General features: G+C 36.9%; 1 protein-coding gene across 10 annotated transcripts in view; it reads left to right on the top strand.

Annotated features, from left to right (window-relative positions):
- The window catches only part of NCALD (neurocalcin delta), a 370,439-nt gene that overhangs the window by 195,469 nt on the left and 149,896 nt on the right, over window positions 1-25,074 (top strand). For all 10 annotated transcript variants that reach the window (XM_072774075.1, XM_072774073.1, XM_072774070.1 and 7 more), the window contains one exon: window positions 4,904-4,951. The gene's annotated coding sequence lies outside the window, so the exon portion shown is untranslated. The remainder of the gene's footprint in view (window positions 1-4,903; window positions 4,952-25,074) is intronic.

Raw genomic sequence — 25,074 nt, 5'->3', positions numbered from 1 at the left:
ATTTCCACTGAATCCCTAACCTTAACTCATTAACTTGACCATGACACCAATGACATTTCTTATTATTTACCACACACTTGAAATTGTGTTTCCCAGGAGGAGAGTGGAGAGCTGTTAAGTTTGTGGTCTTTACAGTCAAATGCTGACTCAGCCACTTGGTATACAGTGGGAGCTTGGCTTGGTTTTAAAATGGGAATAGGTACTCATGGAGATAGTTGTAAAGATTAAATTGGGTAACTCCTATAAAGAGCTTAGCTCAGTACCTGCACATGGTTAGTGCTCAGAAAAAATTCTTTACTCTGAGTCTTTCCAAACCACAGTCATCTTTGAATCAGCTCCTGTGGTCACAGAGAGCTTTGAATATACTCATCAGAAATAAACTGAGACTTTAAGAGCCAGGGGAAAAAAGAAAGTTTATTGGAAGGCTATTAATAGCTTAAAGAGCTGAGGGAAGAGCTGACCAAACAGGTTTTGGGGAAGACAGGAACCAAAGTAATTGGGGGTCTCAGAAGCAGGAACACGTAAACCACCCTTCTGAGATGCTGCTGCTCTTGATAGCACAGCTGCCATTGCCCAGGAGGGAGAACCAGTTGGCCTAGCTTGGTTTGGGCTCTCCCCATAGTCAGAGGAATAGGTGTTTGGCATTGGCAAACTGGGAGACAGTCCGATGAGATCAGGACACTGGGCAGACAAAACTACCTGTACTCCGTGGACCTATGGCTAGGTGTCCCTGAGGACTTATTCAGCAGATTTCTCTTGACTAACTTTCAGCTTCTGCTTTGTCAAAAATGTAATTGCCTTCTGTAATAACCAACATAATTTCCACCCATCTTTCCAAATAATCATCTTTTGAATGGCTTCTATAATGATTACTTTCTTATACATTCATTTATAAATGTTTATTGAACACCTACTAGTTGTTAATTTCTGTTCTGGGGGCTGGTTTACCTGAGTGAACCAAAGAAATCCTATGCCTTCACTTTCTAGTGGAAGGAGATAGACAACCAAAATAAATAAATATATGACATCAAATGACGATGGTGCTAATGACCATGTGCTAATGAGAAAAAATGTCAGAAGGGAAAGGGAAGGACGCTCAGATCAGCTATTCAAGTTTATGTGAGTCTTTCATTCAACGGTTCACATTTTGATTATTTTGTTTACTTGTCTGTCATGAGTGACTAGCTGGCTTCTCCCCTCTAGGAGTGAGCATCTTAATGTTGAAGTCATATCATTCATTTCTACCTCCTAGCCCCTGCTTCGTGGTGGGTGCTCTGTAAATGTTTGTTAAAGGAATAGATAAACACATAGTATGGCTATTGGATGATTGTATTTTTCTACTTATGACCCAGCCTGCCATTCTTCCAAACAGGGCATTGCAGGAGGCCTGGACAAAGGGGAAAATTCAATGTGGGCTCTGTCCTTGTAGGTTCTCTGTTAATGTTGCTGACTGCTCAATTGGCTAAAAAAGACATTTGTTTAACCCTTATTTATCCAATCTCCCTTCCCTGGAGTGAATTTGGTTTCTTTTTGTTACTGTTGCTTTTTCTTTGTCATAACATGCTTTCTGAATTTAAGACCAGCTTTAAGAAGGAAATGAGAAAAACTATCCATTCCTCACAACTTGAGTCACAGAATCATAGCATCAGAATGAATCATACCATGTGAAAGCAGCTTAGGACAGCACCTAGCATAAGCGAAGTTGTGATATGAGGAACAAGGGCAGTAGCAATGATCCCTTAATGGAAACTAGAATCCTATTAAGCCTATTCCCTCCATTCTTGATTTCCATATTTACTGACATGGAGAGAACTAGATTAATCCTCACTTGAGTCCTCAGTCTAAAAGCAGAAAACAAGAGAATAGAATGTTTTAAAATATTTTTATTAACCATTTTGTAAAACAGAGCAGTATTGATTCCATGATGTTTAGAGGTGGCCTCCACCCTAGCAGAATTCATGTCCTTTCACTTTAGACCATGAATGGACTGTCATGGACATGACTCTCTGCTTGCGATGGTAGCTGTGTTTATAAATGATCAACTGTGTTGTGAATATATTTAGCTATTCTAAGTGCCCCTGAGAGGATGAATCTCATCTGTTTCTAGTTTAATTGGGTTTTGGAGCATGGCACAATTTTTTTCCAGATGAATAAATATTAAGCCTTTTCCATTTCCTGAGGAGAGTTAGGGTTGGATTCTGATATTCAAATTACAAGGTTTATTAAATAAAATGAAAATGTAAATGTAAAGAGCTGTTGATTCTATTTACAAGTTCTTGTCACAATATACTGCTCTGTAAAAATGCTATGTTTTGGCACCCGAAAAACTAGATATCAATACTGAGACGAGAAACCATTCTATTCATCATTAGCATGAATACATGTTATGGCTGATGGATAGGATAGGTAGAAATACTGGTTTTGGTAACTAAACAGTATCTTCATACAAAATTTAAAACATTTCAAAGCAGTTTTTATCTGAATGTTCTCAGACTTTCATATCATAAACCTTGAAATTTGTATATGCAACCCAAGATATATAAAGTAACTATTTTAAGCACTGACACCACTAAAAAAGCTATGCTTCTGAAAAGGCAGATTTGGCCACAGCTGTATTTATTTGCTTGTAAACCATAAACTTCCTGATAGAGATCTTAGCATATGTGCTGCCAAAGCAAGCACTCTGATAGAGTTCTTAAAAGTAAGGACCAACTTGAAACAGATGTCAGAAAGGTATCTTCAAGTAAGGCATGGACTTTTCTGTAAAAGAGGTCTAGAGATGGTAAGTGACTACACAAAAGTTAGCCCACTGCTAACTATGACCAGGCTGGGGCTAGACCTCAGAATTCTTGACTTCCCTTCTGTTCTTTCTACCTATCTCCTTGTTCCCCTGAAGTGATCATTTAAATTATCAAGATATATATGTAATCTACAAAATTTCCTTTATGTGTATGTTTCAATGAAAGTTGCTATTATATAAAAATAGATTCTATACCCTGTTCATTATTTACCTGCATTCTTATCTACATTCACACACCACTCACCCCACCTCCATCATTATCTTATCAATCTCTGAGAAAAAAAATAGGCAAGACAGGCTATGTTTCAATGTACTCCTTTGGGCAGATCATGAAACTTGTCTGGGGGCATACAGAACAGAAAGAGCTTTTAATACCCTTCAAGTGATGTTCTCGCCTCTTCCAAGTCCAGCTGACTTAGATGCCGCCAACGAGCTTGGTCTTTAATGGCCTGTCCACTCTGATACTAATGAAAGCTGCTGTGGTCCTATGTCAGGTCAGCTCTAGTAACTGCTCATTTATTTACCTTGCCATTTTAACAACTTTGTTGTTGTTGTTGTTGTTTCAGTAAAATCTGAAAGTCTAAATGGAGTTAACTATATTTTAAAATGTAAAACACTGTGAATTAACTTTGACTAGATTCCACATCCTAACAATGAAAAACTGTAAAATACCACTTTTCAAGTTGTAATCTGTTTGTATTTCAACAAAGTAGCTATGAGGTAAATGAAAATGTATAAAAACCATTTCATAAATTTTTTTACAGTTAAAAAAAATCATTCTTAGAAAGATTACATTTCATTAAGCAAAATCTCTTCTAAACATCTATATTATTAAAATATATAGGTTATTACAAGAAAAACATTAAGAATATATCTTAGATCAGAATTCTTATGTTGCTGGAACTAAAAATAACATAATAACTATTATTTGTGGAATATCCAGGGGCTCAATAACTTGCCTGAGGTCCTAACCACTGAAATATATTGTCCCTATTCTATGTTCGAAGGGGCAAATTTATTACCTCTTTGGTGAAACTCCTAGTTCTGCTTTAAGTATATTCAATACTGTGTTAAATGCTTGGAGGAATATGAGTCCTTGGTACATTGACTGAGATACATTTTGCAATGATGGTGTATCATCAAATACACAGAAATTGGTAGAGTGTTACACCTCTTCTAACATGTCAGTTCTAACACCTTTTCCTTGAATTATTACAATATTTTAAATTTAAAAGGGAGGCTATTTAGAAACCCAAACAATTGCACATTTATTGATATTTTATTCCTGATAAAAATGATACTTGGATATTAAGAATTCAATCATGTGAGTTGGGACTTTTGTTTTCTACATATTTCTCAAGAGGGCTTTGACCCTATTGATAGTTTTGAAACTATATTAGATAGACTAGTAAGATTGTCTAGACTGGTACCAAAATGCATTTTTTTTTTCTCAGAGAGAGGTTGTAAATGTCAGAAATAAAATCTGAGAGACCACCCCTCTCCCATATCCATTGGCAATGGGATTCAGTAGATCACACCCCTTCCTTGAAGTCTTCTCAATCAAACCCACTCAGCTGAACTGAGTTAGCTCTTCACAGGCTAAACCCTTTGGTTATCCCTTTCCTCTGATCTATGAATCTAATCAATATATTATTCCACTTATTGACCTATTTTATTGTGATTTCTTATTGTTGCATTAAGGCACTGTGCTTGCTAATTCTTTTTGGAATGTACCTAACCTTTGGTACATCTGGAAGGTGACTCATTTGATGCTTGCTCTGACCTGAAAATGAAGGCCCATATTCTTGACTATCTGTTCTCTTGAGTCCATATCCTCTTGCAAGGATTTATAAATATCAGAAAGAGATCAATGCAAGAGTTCTCATTGTATCAGCCTCTGCTTTCTTTTTCTAGGAGAGTCCTTTCTTCCAAATCCATCTCCATCCCACCTGCCCTCCTGTTCCCAAAATGTGTTATTAACAACAAAAGCCGAGTCAGGGGAAGCTTCACAGAGCTCTGCCACTAAATATGTGGGGATAAATGATGTTGTAATCCTTGAAGATATTTGCATTCAGCGTGGTTATTTTGTCTGTTTCCTTTTAGATTATCTTAGCTTGGTCTCTGGGAACTACCCCCTGTGATAGTCATAAGGTAAGTGTATATTTAAATTTTTTTTCAGTCAGATGTAAATGGAAATCTCTGTTTTGTTCAATGATTTTCACAAAAGACAGTTTCAAATATTGTATTTTCAAATATTTTATCAGTGAACAGTTGCATAATGACTGGGCATTTCATATATAGGAAAAGATAATAAACTCCTTTACATTTGTGAAAAGGATAAGATAAAGGTAGGAAATAAAGAAGGCACTGCCTCCCACCCTTGAATAAGTGTATGTGCAGTCCCTGAGTGGAGTGGTTTCATTTCACCATCTTCATCCCATGTAGCTGCCAGAGTCCTCTCAAGGGGCACATTGCAACAGCCTCTTCCTTCATTTTAAATTGGGCCGTAGCCCAAGAAAGTATCTCAAATGGCATTAAGCCAATTAACATCTAGCACAGAATTTAGCACCTAATGGGCACATAATGGATATTTGTTGGAGAATGAATGTGGGTGGATTCATTAATTCATTAATTTTCTGCTTTGTGAGGTCCTCACCACTGTGAGGCAATGTGGTATGCCGGTTATTCCTCCAAATCTGGAGCGAGATGCTTTGGGTCAGTTCCTGGTTCTGTCACTCGCTAGCTGTATAACTTTGGCCTCATGTTTAAACCTCGTAGTATCCTAGTTTTTCCATTCATAAAATGGATTTAATAATACTACCTATCTATTGTTGTTAAGAGATTATTACAAGGATTTAATGAGTTAATATTTGCAAAATGCTTAAAATAATGCCTGACACATAGTAATCTTTGTAAAAATGTTTGTTGAATAAGCATGTATAGGAACATTCTAAGGTCCTGTGTTTAGAGAATGAAAAACTGGTTTGGCCCAGGAGCAATGACACTTTAGTAGCAATAAACATACCTACCACACAAATCTTGGTTTTAATACTATTTTCCAATAAAAGGAAGGCTTCTTGGAGAAATGGCTAATTTAGGACTGGGGCAAGAAATATGCAAAATGAGTCTGGAGTGTATAGTGCCAGAAAGTAAGGTAGTGCTAAAAGAAAAATGAAAAACAAAACAAAACAAAAAAACCCCACCTCACAATGGTGTAACACAAAGTGTGTCATGAGGATACAGGAGCCAACTAAAAATGCTCCTAATTGCCAAAGCTGGAACAATTTGAGCAACAAAAAAAGTAATGGTATAACCCAAAGCATAAAATAAATATATATTCAGATGTAAGTAATCGGATAAATATATGAGGAGAATAGACAAATCTTCCATGCTGAAGAATTCCAAATACTCTACGTAGATACTCTGTTTTCCAGGAAGAAAAGCATAACTCCCCATAGGGGCTGCACATAGTGATTTTCTTCCAGAGAGTACAGTAGAAAAGGGAGGGGAAGAAAAAAAATAGAGTCCCCTACCATCGAGAAACCTGACGAACACTACCTCAAGCCAGATCATCCAGATTCACATTCGCAATAATATGTCATCTTGATAATAGGTATCTGGTCCTCTTCCCCAAAACATATTACCCCACTCTTGTCATGAGAAAAACCTAAGACAAATTTCTTTTTATTTTTTTCCTAAGACAAAATTCAATATAGGTACCTCCTACAAAATACCTGATCACTATTCCTCAAAACTATCAAGGTCATTAAAAATATTAATAGTCTCAGATGCCTGGGTGGCTCAGTGGTTGAGCATCTGCCTTTGGCTCAGGTCATGATCCCAGGGTCCTGGGATTGAATCCCATATCAGACTCCTTGCAGGGAGCCTGCTTCTCCCTCTGCCTATGTCTCTACCTCTCTCTGTGTCTCACATGAATAAATAAATAAATAAAATCTTAAAAAAATATATATATTAGCAGTCATAACCAAAAGAAGCCTAAGGAGACAAGACCATTAGTTTGTAATACAGGATTCTGGATGGGATCCTGGAACAGAAAAAGGACATTAGGAAATCTGAATAAACTATAGAGTTTAGCTAAATAAAATATATCAATGTTAGTTAATTAATTGTGAAAAATGCCCCATACTAATGTAAGATGTAAATGATGGAACCTGGGTTGGGATATACAAGGGCTCTCCATATAGTAATAATTCTGCAAGTTTAAAGTAATAAAACGTTTATTTTAAAAAATAAGGAAGTGTGCACATTAAAAAAAAAAAAACTGGTTTGGAGGTACAGTCTCCACTTTCCAAGTACCAAAATAGTAGATTTTGAAAAGTGCTGAATTTAATTAATTCATATTTTGAGAATCATACATAGAGAATTATATTTTGCACTAAAGTTTTGAATTAGATAAAGGTGTACATATCTATAAAACATTCTACTGTATCTCTGTTATTCTCAAATGGAGGAAGAAAATAACAATTGGCAATACAAACCTTTTCTTGTAAGAATAACAGTTTTTGGAGCTCAAAGTAGATTATGACTTGTGCATGAGTTACATATTGCATAACAAATTACCACAAATTCAGTGGCTTAGGACAACACATAATTATTATCCCACCATTTCTTTGGATCAGGAATCTGGATGCACCTTAGCTGGATCCTCTGCTTTGAGCCTCATAGAGTATAATCAAGATGTTGGCTGTGCTATGGTCCCCTTGGGAACTTTTTTCTTACAATTCATGTGGTTGTTGGTGAAATTCAGTTAAGGTTGTTGGACTGAAGTCCCCTGTTTTCTTGCTTGGCTGTCACCTGGGTGCTCTCATCCCCTAAGTGTTACTCACAGTTCCTGGCCATGTGGCTGCTGGTCTCTCACAGGCCCTGTCACAACATGGTAGCTAACTTCCAAGCCAGCAGGAGAATCTTTTATTCCAGTCTGCTAAGATGGAAATTTGCATAATGCAATTTATCTAGGGAGTGACTCTCCCATTGGCTTTGCTCTATTCTATTGACTAGGAATAAGTCACAGGTTGTGCCTGTACTCAAGAGGAGAGGACCATACTAAGGCCTAACTTGTTGGGGATCACCTTAGAGTATATCCACTACAATGGGAGAGTTTTGAAACAGATCCAGGCAGCTGGGTATATATGAGCAAACTAAAGACGAGGAGAGCAAACCAGAAATACTGGCTTCTTGTTTTCAAGCAAACCACAAGCTTGATGTAAATAAATAAATTTCATCCCCACACCCCTACCCCCACATACAAAATTATGTTTAAAAATACTCTTCAAAGTTTAAAAATATTCCTCAAAGTTATCAAATGAGAGTTACAATTATTCAAGATGAAGGAGCCAGGAAAATATATTTGGAGATCAATCATAAATGCATCACATTTTCCTAACGAATGTTTTCTTTTTTATTAGCGGTGAGGAAATTTGGACAAATTTTTAACAACATTTCTGCATTTTAAGAATTGTCATTATAAAAGTTTAAATTAGGGCAGCCCAGGTGGCTCAGCGGTTTAGCGCTGACTTCAGCCCAGGGTGTGGCCCTGCAGACCCAGGATCGAGTCCCAGGTCGGGTTCCCTGCAGGGAGCCTGCTTCTCCCTCTGCCTGTGTCTCTGCCCCCCCCACCCTCCCGTGTCTCTCATGAATAAATAAAATCTTAAAAAAAAAAGTAAAATAGAAGTTTAAATGATCTGATCTCATTTTTCAACATTTCATGACTTAATTTTTTTCCATTTTTGAGAGTGTTTGGTGTCTTAATATGTATCTTTTTAAATTCAGTCTACTAATAGTAATTAATAGGTTGATATTGTTTAGGTAGTGATTTTTACATTTTACATGATGCTTTTAAATGTATGTATTTTAAATATATTAAATATTCATCCTCACTGATTTCTTTTTCTGGATTCTGAACCCTTTTCTTATAAAATGTTAAATACAGAAATACTAATATTGTCATTTTGCTCCAGTATTGTAATCGCTACCCAGATTTTCAGGGTCTCCAAAACAAATTTTTTTCTAATCACTCCTTATAACACCAAATGTTCCAGAAATTCTAACATTTTGCCATTGGAACAATATTTGCCAAGTTGCTGCTTGCATCTGGAAATAAAGTAGTTGTATCATTTGTTAGATCTTGTGTCTAATTGTGGGTTTATATAATATGATCACCATATCTGTGCATCTCCACAGAGATTAATACAAACCTATTAGCTGATTGAGCCAGAGACCTTTGCTGTTTTTGTCTCAAATATGTAGCTGCTTATATCTCAAATATGCAGCCACCTTGAAGAAAACAGGCAAGTTGTGGAAATGAGGCTTATTAGCAAGTTGAAATAAAAGAAAAAAAATATATATATATTTCAATAATTCAATTAAGAAACTCAAAGGAAGAAAGATTTCTTGTGGTTCCTTCTCTCTCTCTCTCTCTCACCCTTTACCTCTTTTTCAAGTCTTTCTACCTGTAATTTTTCTTTTCAGTACCAGGCTCACAACTCAGCCTTAGGTATAGGTATTGGTTTCTCTTATGCAACATGTACAAAGGGTTGTTATTCAGAATGGTGAGAACATAATCACCTGTAGCTATTGGTAAAATAATTCATTTAGCTTATAAAGGTCAAAGCTTACTTGTTTGCTTCCTTCCTTTCTTCCTTCGGGTTATTTTCTTTGTGGGAATTAAATAAAGGGATCCTTAAAAAAAAAAAAAACAAATAAGTTGGAGTAAATAGAAGTAACCTTTCCTGCTTCTGAAGTAAGTATTCAGTGAAAGCCCAGAAGAAGAGCATTTGGCTTTTGCTGGAAGGTCACAGGATAAAGCCGTTCTTTTTCAGAGCTGAATTCAGTGGAAGGTCTTGGAATTTGCCAAGGTTATTGGCCCACGGTGCTCATCAGATCTCTTTCCCTCAGTTTTAGAAGGGTTTAGACTTGCCTTTGTCATTTGTTTTACTGGCCCCACCTTTGTTTTGATACTTTCACCTATTACTGAAATTCTGGATTTATTTATTATGTTCAAAGCAACTATTACATCTTTTCATTTAAAAAGCTGGACTTAATTTGAAGTAATATATTTTCTAAATAGTATCTCTGTATATTATAACCATCTTCAGATTTTGTTTCTAGATCATATTAACATCATTTAGCCTCATGGTGATTAAATCCAAATGGATTTCTTTGTTTGGGAGTGCTGAGGTAGTAATTGGTTGTAGCCAACTTGGTCTTCTTTTGGCATAAGCTAGGCTTTCATCAAGTCATTTAATCTATCTCTTTATTTAGTACTGTTCTTAGGGCCCCACATACTCCAGTAAAGCTGAAACTGCCTCCTTCTACACTAAGCTCTTCTTTTCCGGAGTTTCTTATTACACATATATTTTGGGCTTTTCTTAAGACAAGACATTCATTCCTGTCTTGTCTTACCCATTTTTGCTATTGATAATTTTCCTCCACAAAGAGACTATAAGTTCTTTAAGGACAAGGTTTCTGCCTTCTTGTCTATTTTGCCTTCACAAGGCTCAGGGTCCTCAGCATTTGATGCCCACCTGCCTCTATGCCACCTGCCTGCAACTCTTACACCTGATCAAATAGTGTTTCCTCAAATCAAAGGAATTACATAACTTCCATTTGCCTCACTCTGTGATGGGGGCCACAAAGGTGGGGCCAGTCAAACAAAATGTCCACTCCTGTCTTCAGAACCTCCCATTCTCCTCTCAGGACCACTTCGCCCCCTCTCAGAGCTGCCAGGCTCTTTTCCAAGCATCTCTCCTGTGATTCATTCTCTGAGGCCCTGTCTCTCACTGAGGTCTCAGCTGAGTATGACTCCTCTTAGGGCAATCATATTCTATTAAAGCAACCCTGAAGACAAGAAAGCTTCAAGGCTCAAGGTAATGCACCTCCAGTGGTGAAATTACAGGCACCGTGATAGGCAACAGTGGAGATATTTTTAACCCATCCTTGACCAGTTTCCCTTAAATCATATCACACAGGCAGATACCTACTCTGCATGCTCACAGTCCCATTCTGCCTAGGGACTGTTAAAAAAAATGAAATGTTAACCTTTGTCCTTATGGTGTGAATACCTAGCAGGAGAGTTGGACTACATGTGCCTACCAAGGCAGACTTCTGCACTGTTTAAGAACCTATCTAATCACACAGTCCTGGCTTCTAATCTCAGTTTTTTTCTACATACCAGTTTTGTGGCCTTGTGAAAGTTTCAAAAATTTTCTGAGGCTCATTTCTTTCATCTATAACACCAGGATAATAAAACCCATCCTGAGGGGTGTCTGGCTGACTCAGTAGAACATGTGACTCTTGATCTTGGGGTTCTAAGTTCAAGCCCCACATTAGGTATAGAGATCACTTAAAAATAAGTGATCTTTTTAAAAAGAGAAAGCCCATCCCAAGATTTTTATGAAACTTCAACAAGCTACCATATGCCCTATTCTTAGCACATAATAAATATGCATGACAGGGGTGCAATCCATAATAATAACTAGAGCTAGGGAGGATTATAAGTCCAACGAGGCAGTTTGGAGGTCTGAGATCGAGAACAGGTATGTAGCACAAGACATTGATGCAGGTGGAGGAAGATGGAAAGGAACTTCCAAGAAAGGACCTCCTTTCCTCACAGGAAAGCATGAGTGCTCTTCAATATCCATCTGTGCTTGCTTAGCCATATGTACTTAATCCTAGGATCACTTGGCCTACACAGAGGCATTTTTGGCTTGGAAGCAGCCTGCTGGGGAATGGAAAAAATATCAGTGGAACCCATGAACATTGTTACTATACAGAGGAGGGGTAAGGTAACTTCACCCTTCTCTGAATTGTTTGTTTCTGAGTCTGTCTTCTCCATTGGACTGTGTGGTCCTCAAAGCCAGGACGGACCCCACTCATTCTGTTATCCTCAGGCCATTGTTGAGAGTATGTGCTCAGTGCTTGTTTACTGGTAGAGTGATTGAAAGGATGGAAGATCCTGGTGTTTTGCTGCACTACATCTTCTAACAACATAAGTGATCATGTAAGAGATTTACTAAGATTTAGTAAAAGTATGTGGACATATTTTCCTCGCATGCAAGAACATGACTCAGTCAAATGAGATATGGAAATATTGTAGTTTGTGGTTCTCCAAAGCAACTTTGTTTGTGGGGTCAGAGAAGAAGAAAGATGTGACTTGGGAAAGATGCACTAGCCTTGAAAATGCTGGTTGTGCTGCATGGAAGGAAAAACCAAAACCAAAAAATAATCCCCAAGTTTGTGAAACTGAAAGAGGAGTCTGTGCAATACAGCCTGGTGCCAAAAGAGACAAGTTGGCAGACTGGAATCGATCATTGCAAATTCCTGCAGCCACCTGGCTTGTGATTTAACACTTCTCTGAGCTTTTGTTATTCCATGATATTTGGGACTGAATTTATTCCCATCTTATTGTCCTTGTCAAAAGCAATAATTTTTTTTTAAAAGCTGTATGTTTTCTTTCCATCTTGTTTATACTTTGCCATCCTGCTGTTTACAAGATTGGTCTCTCACATTCTTCCTGGGGTGTTTTCTATTCCTGTGTAGTTAAAATTGCCAGAGGATTGTTTGAGCTGCTCTGTATTGAAGAATGGGGAAGCCATGTTGCCCCGTGGAATCCCAGAATGGTGTGGCCCCTCCCCAGTGAGGAGGCACGTATCTCTTATAAACTTGTGACTGGCTGTGAAATTTTGCACATTCAAGTATTTTAAACACTTGAGAGTGCCTGCTGTGCATCTTGTTATAGAGATATGATATCAGGTGTGACTTCTCACAGGGGCTGACGCCTCCTTGGAAGTTGCATGGAGTGACATGAAATGTGATTTCTTTCCAAAATGGAGTGCCTGACATTTTCTCCCCAGCTATGGGTTGGAATTGATGTCCTAATGTCTCATGCCCCTTTCCTCTGCTCCTGCATCCTGTCCTCACTTTGGTCTGCTTATTCTCTCCCCATCTGAATGGTCTCTACAGTGTCCTGTGTGGTGCTCCTCTTGATCACAAAATCATGGTGGCATGTGAACAACTGGAAATTATTCCTTTGCTTTCTAGAAGCATGAAATCTGAAAGGTTAGAGGGTTTGAGCAGAAGTTGCTTTGATCACAGTTGCTTTGATTATAATTACAATGGATCCTAGCCCCAAGAGGTCACCTCCTATACTCCTTTAAACCCTGCACCCCATAGATAACCTTCTCTGTTTCTTTTCTTTTTTTTAAGATTTTACTTATTTATTCATGAGAGACACACACACAGAGAAGCAGAGACACAGGCAGAGGGAAAAGCAGGCTCCATGCAAGAAGCCTGATGTGGGACTCAATCTCAGGACTCCGGGATCACGCCCTGAGCCAAAGGCAGATGCTCAACCACTGAGCCACCCAGGTGTCCCACCTTCTATGTTTCTGATGCCCCTGTTTTCTTCAGGCCTTCCTCATCAGGGTAGATAGGGTTCCATACCTTAGCCTCCTTCCCTTATGTGCTATTTTCTTCCTATTTCCCAGATATTGCTTGGGTTACTCACTGTGATCTGAACATGGATGGTATTGTTCCTATTTCCCAGATATTATTCCTTGGGTTACTTCTATTTCCCAGATATTATTCCTTGGGTTACTCACTGTGATCTGAACATGGATGGTATTGGGTCAAAGATACCTATGGTAGATGTGTTCCTCTGGAGTGGAAAGGATGTAATGAAAACTTACCAGGCCCCAGATGATCTGGGTTTTTAATTCTAGTTTTGCCACTTACTAGCTGGTGACCTTGGGTTATGTCACTTAATGTTTCTGAATATGTTCTCACTCATATAATGTATTTGATGAGTTCATGCTAATATGTCTAAAATATGAGATTTTTAGGGTGCCTGAGTGGCTCAATCAGTTTCACATCTGGCTCTTAATTTCGGCTCAGGTCATGATCTCAGGGTCATGAGATCAAGACTCACATCTGCTTGAGATTCTCTTGCTCCCTCTACCCTTTACCCCTTGCTCAAGTGCTAAATCAATCAATCATCCATCAATCAATATCTTTAAAATACGAGATTTTTACCTACAATCATAATAAAGCTCAAGTGAGATGAAGCATTTGAAAACTCTTTATAAATGAGAGTGGTTCTGTGCAAATATAAGATAGAAAGGCAAGAAAGTGCCTTAACCATGTCCAAAATGTCAGCTTCTTGACAGATAATGTGAGGTAGCAGAAAAAGCTTCAGCCTAGCTTTAGCGTTTTCTATAATCTCATTTTATCTGGGCCTCTGTTTCATCATGAATACAAAAGAGTATAATCAAGCCTCATGGGATTATCATGAAGATTAAATGAAATGGTGGATATAAAGTTCCTTAGCATAATACCACTCGGCACTTAGTATGTTTTTAATAAAATGTTAGTTCCCTGTCATCTTAATATGTCTTGTAAAAAATGACTTAAGAGAGTCTGGTACAAGATTTTCCACATGCTTCAAATCCACCTGTATATGTGGCAGATCCAGTAACTAGGATAGTATCAAAGCAGCCAAGAGGAATGATCTATTTTAAAGGCAACATTAAAGAGATGTACATCATTCTCTGAAATAGGCATGGACTTTGATAGTACAAAAGGTGACATGGGCTTGATTCTAAGAGATGAGGAGGGAGAAAGGTGAATAGGGCACTCACTTTGGCACAAAATTAAAGAGGGCATTGTAAAACTCCATGATCAAGATAAATAATTTTGAATACAGTATTTTTTAAATCAAAATTAATGCAAAAAATTCATGATGAACAAAATATCAACATTTTAAATAAAAATATGACCAGGTACAGTGCTTTGCAGAGCCATATAGGAGACTGAAACTAAAGAAAAAATTTATTTTTTATTTGAAATATTCATGGTTTATTTAAAATGTTGATGGTTCATTCATTGCGGATGTTTTTTATTTTCAAAAATAAACTAAAGTATTATTTATTCTGATTACTGAGCTTTTTTGGTGCCTCCTTAAGATTTGTACCCAAGGAAAGTGTGCTGCTTACCACACTTACCTCATCCTGTCCCCACCTGGAGTGGTGTCCACTGGGCTGGGAGGAAAGTACCAGAGCAGGCTTCAGGTCCCCACTTCTTATTTCTCTTCACCCTTTTTGGGGACCTGAGTTTGGTTTAAGTATAATTTTGTGGGGAAAAAAAAAAAGACTATATCAGATGAAATTCCAGCCTTCTTTCCAATCAAGCGACTACCACAGTGAAATATAGTTTGGAAAGAAAACATGAAGTAAAATGGTTCATCAGAAGCTTGATTGAGGTTGAGGGTCAGCAAACAATGACCCACAGGTGAACTGCCTGTTTTTGTAAGAAAAGTTTTATTGGCACAGAGACCTGCTCATTTGTTTTTATGTTGTCTGTGGCTGTTTTGGGGCCACAATGGTAGAGTTGAGTAGTTGCAACAGAGACCATATGGTTTGCAAAGCTGAAAATATTTACTATCTGGCCTGATGTGGACCTCTGATTTAGATTATCAAAGCACTCAGATGTTTTTGGATCAGCATGTGGGGTTGGCAACAGTTTAGGATATACAGTCAGTCATTTGGAAATTTATGTAACAGAGAATTCAAGGATATTCAGAGAGAATATTATAATCTTCCATTTGTAAGAACTGAGGGAAATGAGGGAGGTCTTAGAGTTCAAAAAGTAAATCAAGAGAGGCAGCAGAGTGGGTAAGATCTCTATCTGTCTGTGACCCTGTGGGTCCTCTGTGAGAGTGCAGTTGTGACTTGACATCGCAAGGCATGAGATGTTTATGAGTGCTTGATATTGTCCATACGCATAGAAGGAAAAAAATGGGTTCATTGAAAAGTACATTCATTAGTATTATCACATAAATGGTTTGTGGATGTAATTACTCCATTTCTGTTAATATGGATAATTTAGAACTGACTTCGCAAATTTTACAAGCATTTAGTGAGCATCTGTATATTCAGAAATTGTAAGATTCACCCTCAAAGTAGTCTACTTCTAAGTCTGAGTGTGAGCTGAGATAGGAAAGTCCCAAACATGGTGTTGTGATGTGCCTTAGTTGGGGTGCATAGAGGAGACACAGGGAGATAAAGAGGAGAAAGATAAATTTATAGAAGGCCCTGAATGCTGGCTAGGGAGCTTGAACTTTAATCAAGAGCCAGTAGAATCTTCCTTGATCAAGGAAGTGGCATATTCATACCTGTGCTTTAGTTAGGATGTTAACTGAGCATGGAGGGGTGAAAGGCAGGTGAGAACAGAAGTAGAGAGACTAGTCCAAAGGTGATTTCAGTAGCCTAGTATGGTTTGTATGCCTCAGAGATGACATGGGCCTCTAGTCAGCAGTATCCATGGGAATGGGAAGAAAGACAGATCTGAGAGTGCTAGTGAAAGTAGTAAAATTAACCAAGATTCAGCCACTCAATTAAGGAGGGCTTCTGGATTTGAGAGGGTGGAGAAGATATTAGTAGAAATAGAGAAGCCAGGCAGAGAAGTAGGTTTTAGGGTCAAAAATACTAAGTTTGGTTTTATGTAAAATGAATTGAATATGCTATAAAAATACCCAGGAAAAAAAACAGAGGAATGCATGAGACAGAAAGAGAGGGAGGGAGGAAACTGCTAAAGATGGAAGTTTACAAATTATCTGATGAAAGATAATCACTGAAGCCCGGGTATCAAAGCATCATAAAGGAGGAAATTAGAGAGAGGAGATGAGCATTGAAAAAACAACTATGGTAGAGTTGCCAGATAAAATACAGGATGCTCAGTTAAGATTGAATTTCAGATCAATAAAGAATCATGTTTTAGTATGAGAAAGTTCCATACAATATTTATCTTACCTGTACAAAAAATATATATACATTTTTGGTTTGAAATTCAATTTTAACAGAGTGTTCTGTATTTTTATTTGCTAAATCTGACAACCTTTGATTGTGGGGATGGCTCATAATTATGGGATGGTCAGAAGAGGAGGAGATCATAGAAGAGCCTAGAAATAGACAGATAGGTCCCAGGAAAGCTAGGATATTGTACTATCATTAAATCAAAGGGTAGAGTGGTTTTTAAAAGGGCTGAACAGAAAAATCAAGGCCATTGCTTTTGACAATGTGGAACTCATTAGGAATCTTAGAGAAAGCAGATGGAAGTCTGGTTGCAAAGGGTTAATGAGTAAGTAAAGTAAGGAAGAGGAAAATAATCTATGTAGATCACTCTTTTAGACATTGTGATGGAGAACAGAGGAGAGATATGAGATAGTAAAGAAAAACAAAATAGAAGGCAGGTTTTCAGGTTTAGAAAGGCCAGGGTTGTCCCCCCCCACCCCCCCACCCCCCCACCCCGCCCCACCTCCTCCGAGGAACCCAGAGTAGTGGCATCCTGAAGATATAAGAGGTATGATGGGATTAAGGGGTAGGGCAAGCTGTGGATGATGCTGGAAGGGAGAATCAGGACATAAATGGAAGGATGAACCTTTGCATGGAGGATGCTCCCTCCTTATCCAAGTCATAAAGAAGGAGGGGGAGATAAGGACATGGAGATTCTGAGAATAGGGGAGAGGAAGGAAGGCTTTTATTTCTTTTTGCTGTCTGTGCTATTGAGAGTACATGTTATAGAAGAGGGATTAGGGGAACAGGATGGGAAGACTCAGGCTCAAGAATATACCTTCTTTGCTAATTGCATGGGACAGATATAATGAAGAACCTAAAAGTGCATATAATTTATCCAAATGGGAAACATTTATTTTCCTCATGTTGTGTCTTCCTCCCGCTCTGGTGATCCATATCAATTCATAACATAATCAAATTGCTCACCAAGGACAGAAAGAGAATTGAACAGACTCACTCTCCTCCATTTTATTAGACCAAGAGACTGTGGCCATGAAAGGATCAGGGTCATTTTTTCATGTCCCCTGTCCTAGAAGGAGACCATAGGAGCACCCAGCAGCAAAAGCCATTTTGGGAGAACATGTGGAATTCCTACTCTGTGAGCTCCTATATCCACCATGTAGATTGTGTCATGTGGGGTTAATAGCTTTGCCATGTCACACTCAGCATACCAGGGACTCAGAGACCTACAGGTGAAACACACTAATCCCAATCACCCTCTACATTCTGGGAGCTGAGGTCAAAAGATGACCAAACTATTCTACTGTCAGGAGACTGTGAAGTTGAGGAGCAAAGCAGCCTGTAACCTCTTAGCTGCTTTTCCTCTCTGCTGTCAAGAAGAGGTATGCCATTTGCAGCACAAGGAGGGAGCCATTTGCAGAGCTGTGGAAGCCTGAGAAAGCTGAGAAAGAGTTATTTCGGGGGATGGGGGGTACTGTCTGCCTGGGGGAGCTCTTAGGGCCTCCACCTCCAGAGAAAATTAACATTTCCAGCCCATTTTCCACAGCCCTCTTTCTCTCCCTCCTCCTCACCCCCAACACAAAGGCACAAATGAAATTCCTAAAAGTAGACTATTTCTGCCTAGTTATTTTTAGTATTTGCTCTTAGTATTTATCAAGCTTTTCAGTGTTAATTTGTCCTCCCACCCATTTCTCTTCCTGCCTCCACGTGCTGGGTTTGGAATGGAAGGAGCATGTACAAGAAGCAGCTGGTGATCTCATAGAAACATCCCCTAGAGAGAAGAGGCTATGGACCTTGAAAATCAGTCTCCCCCACCCCCACCTCGAAGAAAAGAAAGAAAGATCTATATTCCATTAGCTTTGGAGAACAACATAAGCATTGGTGAAAGTGAACCCATTAAAATGTGTGGGTGGTATGTAGCCAGGTCAAGAGCCCCAGTCAAGGAGCTGGGTCAGGGAATCAGCACATGCACAAAATGTCATAATGCCCACAAAAAGGATTGGAGACCAGGTAAACAAGAAGGATGCCAGAGGAAGATGATGCCAGAGAAGAGAAAAATTTAAAAATCCATGCAAAAAGTAAAGGATTTGAGGGAGCTAAAGGGTTAAAATAAGAAGGGGTGGAGTTAGGATTAAAAAGACCAGAGGAAGAAAACTCTCTATCACCTTAGCACTGTGGTATGTTACAGCTTAATACTCAAACTTTGCTTGTTCCTGCCTCAACTGCCTGCCCTGTCTGTGAGAGTCAGTTATGTCCAGAACAGGTACATTGCTCTGAAGAGCAATTCTCAGGGCATATTTCTAAAGAGAGGTATTGAGAAGCAAGATCTTATTAATCTGCATGGATATTGGACGCCTTGTCTGTCATCAGTGTATTCATTTCTTAGAAAGCAGAAAAGAGCTGTTTCCTTTTGCAACTTCAAAAAACTGTTTTGGCTTGATTTTTGTGGTCTTTTAACATTTTATTATCTTTTTCAGTTTCCTAGAAATTGAAAAGTATAATAAATGAAGTAAGAAATATTTAATGGGTAAGCTCAACAGTAGAATGGAAGAAACAGAGGAAAGAATCAGTAAACTTACGATAAAATAATAGAAAGTACCCAATCTGAACAACAGAGAAAATAGACTGAAAATGGAGAAGAAAAAAAAGACAAGGCCTTAGCGACCCAAGGGGATATAAAAATTATGTACCATGTGTATCACCAGCATCCTGGAAGGAAAGAAAGAGGAGGACAAGGTTAAAAAAGTATTTGGAGAAATAATTGCTGAATGTTTCCAAGTTTGGCAAACAGAACAGACCTATAGTGTCAAGAAGTGAGTTAAAACCCCAAACAGGATTAACCGCCCCCCCCCCAAAATCCACACTAAGACACATCTCAAACTTCTGATAAGTAAGAAAAGAAAAGAAAAAAAAAAAAAAAGATGTTAAAGCAGCAAGAGAGAAATGAGACCTTATCAATTATGGGAAAACAATTAGAATGACAGTGGATTTCCCAATTTCCCACCAAAAACCATGGAGGCCAGAAGTAAGTGGCAAAAAAATTTCAAATGTTGAGAGAAAAGAATTGCTAACCCAAACAGTGAAAACACCCTTCAGAAATGAAGAGGAAATCAAGACATTTTCAGCTGAAGGAATACCTAGAAATGTGTCACAAGCAAGGTCATTTAAAAAAAAAACAGCTAAAGGAAATAATAGAAGAGGGAACATAAGATAGAAGAAAGAATAAAACAAAGAGTGAAAATAGGGATAAATACAATAATAATCTTTTCTTCTCTTAAATTTTCTAAATTAGATGATTAAAGCAAAAGCTATAACACTGAGATGATGTGACTCTCAATGTACATAGAGGAAATATTTAAGACAGTTATTTTATAAATAAGGGAGAGTAAAAGGATGTAAAGGGAGGAAAGGATTCTAGTTAACTGAAAATAATAGACTCTGGGCAAGTTATGCATATGTAAGGGAGTATCAAGAACAACCATTAAAAAGCTATACAAAGAGATAAATTTTAAAAACTACAGATAAATAAAAATGGAATTCTAAAAAATGTTCAAGGATCCACAGTAAGGCTGGAAAATGAAAATGAGGAAAGAGAAAATAAAAAACGTAGGAAACAAAAAATAAAATGTCAGACTATAATCCAAGCATATCAGTAATTACATTAAGTGTAAATGGCCTAAGTATATGAATTATAAGACAGAGATTAACATGATAGATTTTTAAAGAAATGACCCAAATAGGGGCACCTGGCTGACTTAATTGGTAAAACATGCAACTCTTGATCTCAGGGTTGTGAGTTCAAGCTCCACATTGGGTGTAGAGTTTACTTTAAAAAATGACCCAACTATATGCTATCTACAAGAAACTATCGTCAAATACAACAATATAGGAGGGTGAAAGTAAAAAGATAGAAAAAGATATATCATGCAAACATTAATTAGAAGAAAGCAGCCATAGCTATATTAAGATCAGATAAAGACTTCTGAGCAAAGAAAGTGATCAAGGACATTACATAATGCTAAAACAGTCAATCCACCAAAAAGACATAGCAAACATAATATTTTGCATTCAAATCCTAAATATGCACCAAACAATGGAGCAAAATATGTGAAACAAACACTGATAAATCGGAAGTAATTAACAAGTCCATAGTTAGAAATCTCAACACACTTCTTTTAACAATTCATATAACTAGACAGAAAACCAGCAAGTACAGAGAACACAGCAACACTATAAGTCAACCAGATCTAATTTACATTTATAGAATCCACCCAGCAACAGCAGAAAAGACATTCTTTTCAAGCACCACAAAACATATGCCAGGATAGGCCATAAGCCATAAAACAAACTTCAACAAATTTAAAAGAATAAAAATCATACAGAGTGTATTCACTTACTGCAGTGGAATCAAATTAGAAATCAGTAATGGAAGAATGATAGGAAAATCTCTAAACACTTGGAACTGAAACAGCAAACTTCTAAAAACATCTGTGGGTCAAAGAGGAATTACAAGGGAATTTTTAAAGGTACATTGAAGCAAATGAAAATGAAAATACAACGTATCAAAATTCGTAAGGCTCAGGTAAAGCAGTTTGAAAGGGAATCTTAGAGCATTAAATATGTCAGGAAAGAGGAAAAATCTCGTTAATAATCAAAATTCCTATCTCCAGAAACTAATTAAAAAAAAAAAAAACCTTGTCAAAAAGAGCAAATGAACCCAAAGCAAGCATAGGGAAGTAATAATAAAGAGCAGAGCTCAATAAAATTGAAAAAAGAAAACTAGTAGAGAGAATAGATTAAAACCAAAACCAATTCTTTGAAAAGATCAACAAAATTGATAAGCCTCCAACACTGAAAGGAGACACAAATTACCCTATATCTGGAATCAAAAAGACTTATCATCACTACAGACCTGTAGATATCAAAAGAATAATAAAGGAAAACTTCAAACAACTCTATACATATAAATTTCATGATTTATATGAAATGGATCAGTTTTCCAAAAAGTACAACTACCACAACTCATATAATTAAAGATAGGTAATTTGAATAGCCTTATAACTAAGAAAATTTAATTAGTAATTTAGAAACTTCCAAAACAGAAAACTCCAGACCCTATGGGTTTCATTGGAAAATTCTACCAAATATTTAGAGAAGAATTACATCAATCCTATAGATCTCTTCCAGATAATAGAAGAGGAACACTTACCAATTAATTTTATGAAGCTGCTCTGACATCAAAAGTAGAAAAAGACAGTACAACATAGGAAAACTAGAGACCAATGGCTCTCATGAAGATAAATGCAAAATTCCTTAACAAAATAATAAAAAATAGATCCAGCAAAATATACAAGTAATTATAAACCCTGACCAGGTGGAATTTATTTTAGGGATGCAAGAAGCATTTAATATTTGAAAATCAATCAGTATAATTCACCACATAAACAGTCTAAAGAAAAAAATCATAGTCATGCTAATTGAAGCAGAAAAAATTATTCAACAAAATTCAGTAATTCATGATTTAAAAGGAAAAGTAAACTCTCAGAAAATAGAAATAGGGGGAACTTCCTAAAATTGATTTAAGAATATCTATCAAACACCTACAGATAACAGCATACTTGATAGTGAAAGACTGAATCCTTTCCCCATAATATCAGGAGCAAGACAAGGATGTCTTTTCTATTACTCCTATTCAACATACTACTGGGAGTTCTACACATACAATAAAGTAAGAAGAGAAAATAAAACCATACAGATCAGAAAAGAAGAAATAAAATTGCTTATATTTGCAAATGGCATGAAAAACATCCAATGGAATCTACAAAAAACTAGAACTAATAAGTGAGTTCAGCTAAGTTGCAGGATATAAAATAAACATAGAAAAGGCAATTGTATTTCTATTTCCTAACAATGTATACATGGATATTGAAATTAAATATACAATATCATTTATAATAGCTCAAAAACATATAAAATACTTATGAATAAATCTAATATAAAACATATAGGATTTGTATGCTGAAAACTACAAAATACTGCTGAAAGAAATCAAAGAACCATACTATGTTTATAGATTGGAAGATTCAACATAGTAGAGATGTAAATTGTCCCCAAGTTGATATTTAGGTTTTAATGAAATTCTTTTAAAGGTTCAGAAAAGAAAAAATATTCCAGAAAGGATTTTTGTAGATATAGATAAGATTACTCTAAAAATTTATATGAAAAGGAGACATATAGATGGCGAGCAGACATGAAAAGATGCTGAACATCACTCATCATCAGGGAAACGCAAATCAAAACTACGATGAGTATCACCTCACACCTGTCAAAAATGGCTAAAAATCAAAAACACAAGAAACAAGTGTGAGCAAGGATGTGGAGAAAAAGGAACTCTCACGCATAGTTGTTGGAAATACAAACTGGTACAGTCACTGTGGAAAACAGCATGGAGGTTCCTTAAAAAGTTAAAAATAGAACTACCCTATGATCCTATAACCACACTACTGGATATTTACTCAAAGAATATGAAAACACTAATTTGAAAGGATATACCAAAAAATGGACTGTTAAGTATAGAGAACAAACAGATGGTTACCAGAAGGAAGATGGGGGGTGGGGGGATGGGTGAGATACATAATGGGGATTAGAGTCCACTTATCATTGAGCACTGAGTAATGTATAAAATTATTGAATCACTATATTGTATACCTGAAACTAATATAATACTCTATGTTAACTATATTGGATTTAAAATTTTAAAACTTCATAAAAATGAAAAAATAATTAAAAATAAAAATGTATATGGAAAGGGGAAGGAACTAGAATATCTAAAACAATTTTGAAAAGAATAAAATGGGAGGAATCACTCTATTTGATTTCAAGACTTATTATTTAGCTACAATAAGCAAGACTATGTAGAAATAGCAGAAGGATGGACACATAGATCAATGAAACAGAATAGTGAACCTGGAAATATCCACATATAAATAAAGTCTACTGATTTTTGACAAGTATGTAAAAGCAATTCAATGGGGGTATGATACTTTTTTTTTTTCCAGCAATAGTACTGGAGCAATTGGATAACCTCAACCTAAAAACCCCACAACTTAACTCAAAATGGATCATAGATTTAAATATAAAACATTAAACTATAAAACGTTTAGAAGAAATCATTGGAGAAAATATCCAGCACTTGTGTGTTTGAAGAGCCCTTAAACATGACACCAAAGGCATGATCCCTAAAAGAAAAATTAAATTGAAATTCATCCAAATTAAAAATGCCTGCTCTTATGAAGGCCTCTGTTAAGAAAATGAAAAGACTAGCTATAGACTGAGAAAAAAAAAATGCTTACAAAACATGTATCTGACAAAGGACTAATACACTATATAAAGAACTCAAAACTTGACGTTAAAACAGAAACAGTTCTGGGACGCCTGGGTGACTCAGCGGTTGAGCGTCTGCCTTTGGCTCAGGGCATGATCCTGATCCCAGAGTCTCAGGATCGAGTCCCACATCAGGCTTCCTGCATGGAGCCTGCTTCTCCCTCTGCCTGTGTCTCTGCCTCTCTCTCTCTGTGTCTCTCATGAATAGATAAATAAAATCTTTAAAAAAAGAGAAAGAAAAAGAAAAAGAAACAGTTCTATTAGAGAATGGGCAAAAGAGGCATTTCACTGAAGAGGATATATAGATGGCAGATAAGCACATGAAGAGGACATTACTAGCTGCTAGGGAAATGCAAATGAAGACCATAGTAAGATATCACTACACATCTATAAGAACAGCCTCAAATAAAGAGTGATAATGCCAAATATTGGCAAAGATGTGGCAAGACTGAATCTCTCATACATTGCTGATAGTTAAAATGGTACAACCATTCTGGAAAATAGCTTGGTAGTTTCTTAAAAACTAAATATAAACTGAATCATCTGACCCAGAAATCACTATCCTGGGCATTTATCCCAGAGAAATAACTTAAATCCACACAAAAACCTATAGACAGCTTTTTCTAACAGCTTTATTTGCAATAAGCCAAACAAAACCCCAAAGCAACCAAAATGCCCTACAGTAGGTGAGTGATTAAATAAAGCACAGTACATCCAAACCATGAGATACTATTCAGCCATAAAAGGAAGCAAACTATTGCTACAGGCAACAACATGGGTGCAAGCGATGCCTCGGATCTCAAGGGCGTTATGCTGAGTTAAAAAAAAAAGAAAGAAAACAATATCAAAAGATCACATATTATATGACCTTTAAATATCAAAAGGTCACATATCAAAAGGTCACATATATAATATGATTGTACTTATTAACATTCTAGAAATAACAAAATTATGAAGATGGAGAACAAATTAGTGGTTTCCAAGGATAAGGGATGGAAGCAGAGGGGATGTGTATGACTATAAAATGATGGGAGGATGGAGGTCTATGTGGTGATAAATAGTACT

This window comes from Canis lupus, chromosome 14, assembly GCF_048164855.1.
Source record: "Canis lupus baileyi chromosome 14, mCanLup2.hap1, whole genome shotgun sequence".
NCBI lineage: Eukaryota > Metazoa > Chordata > Mammalia > Carnivora > Canidae > Canis > Canis lupus.
This window is presented reverse-complemented; position numbering and strand designations above follow the sequence as displayed.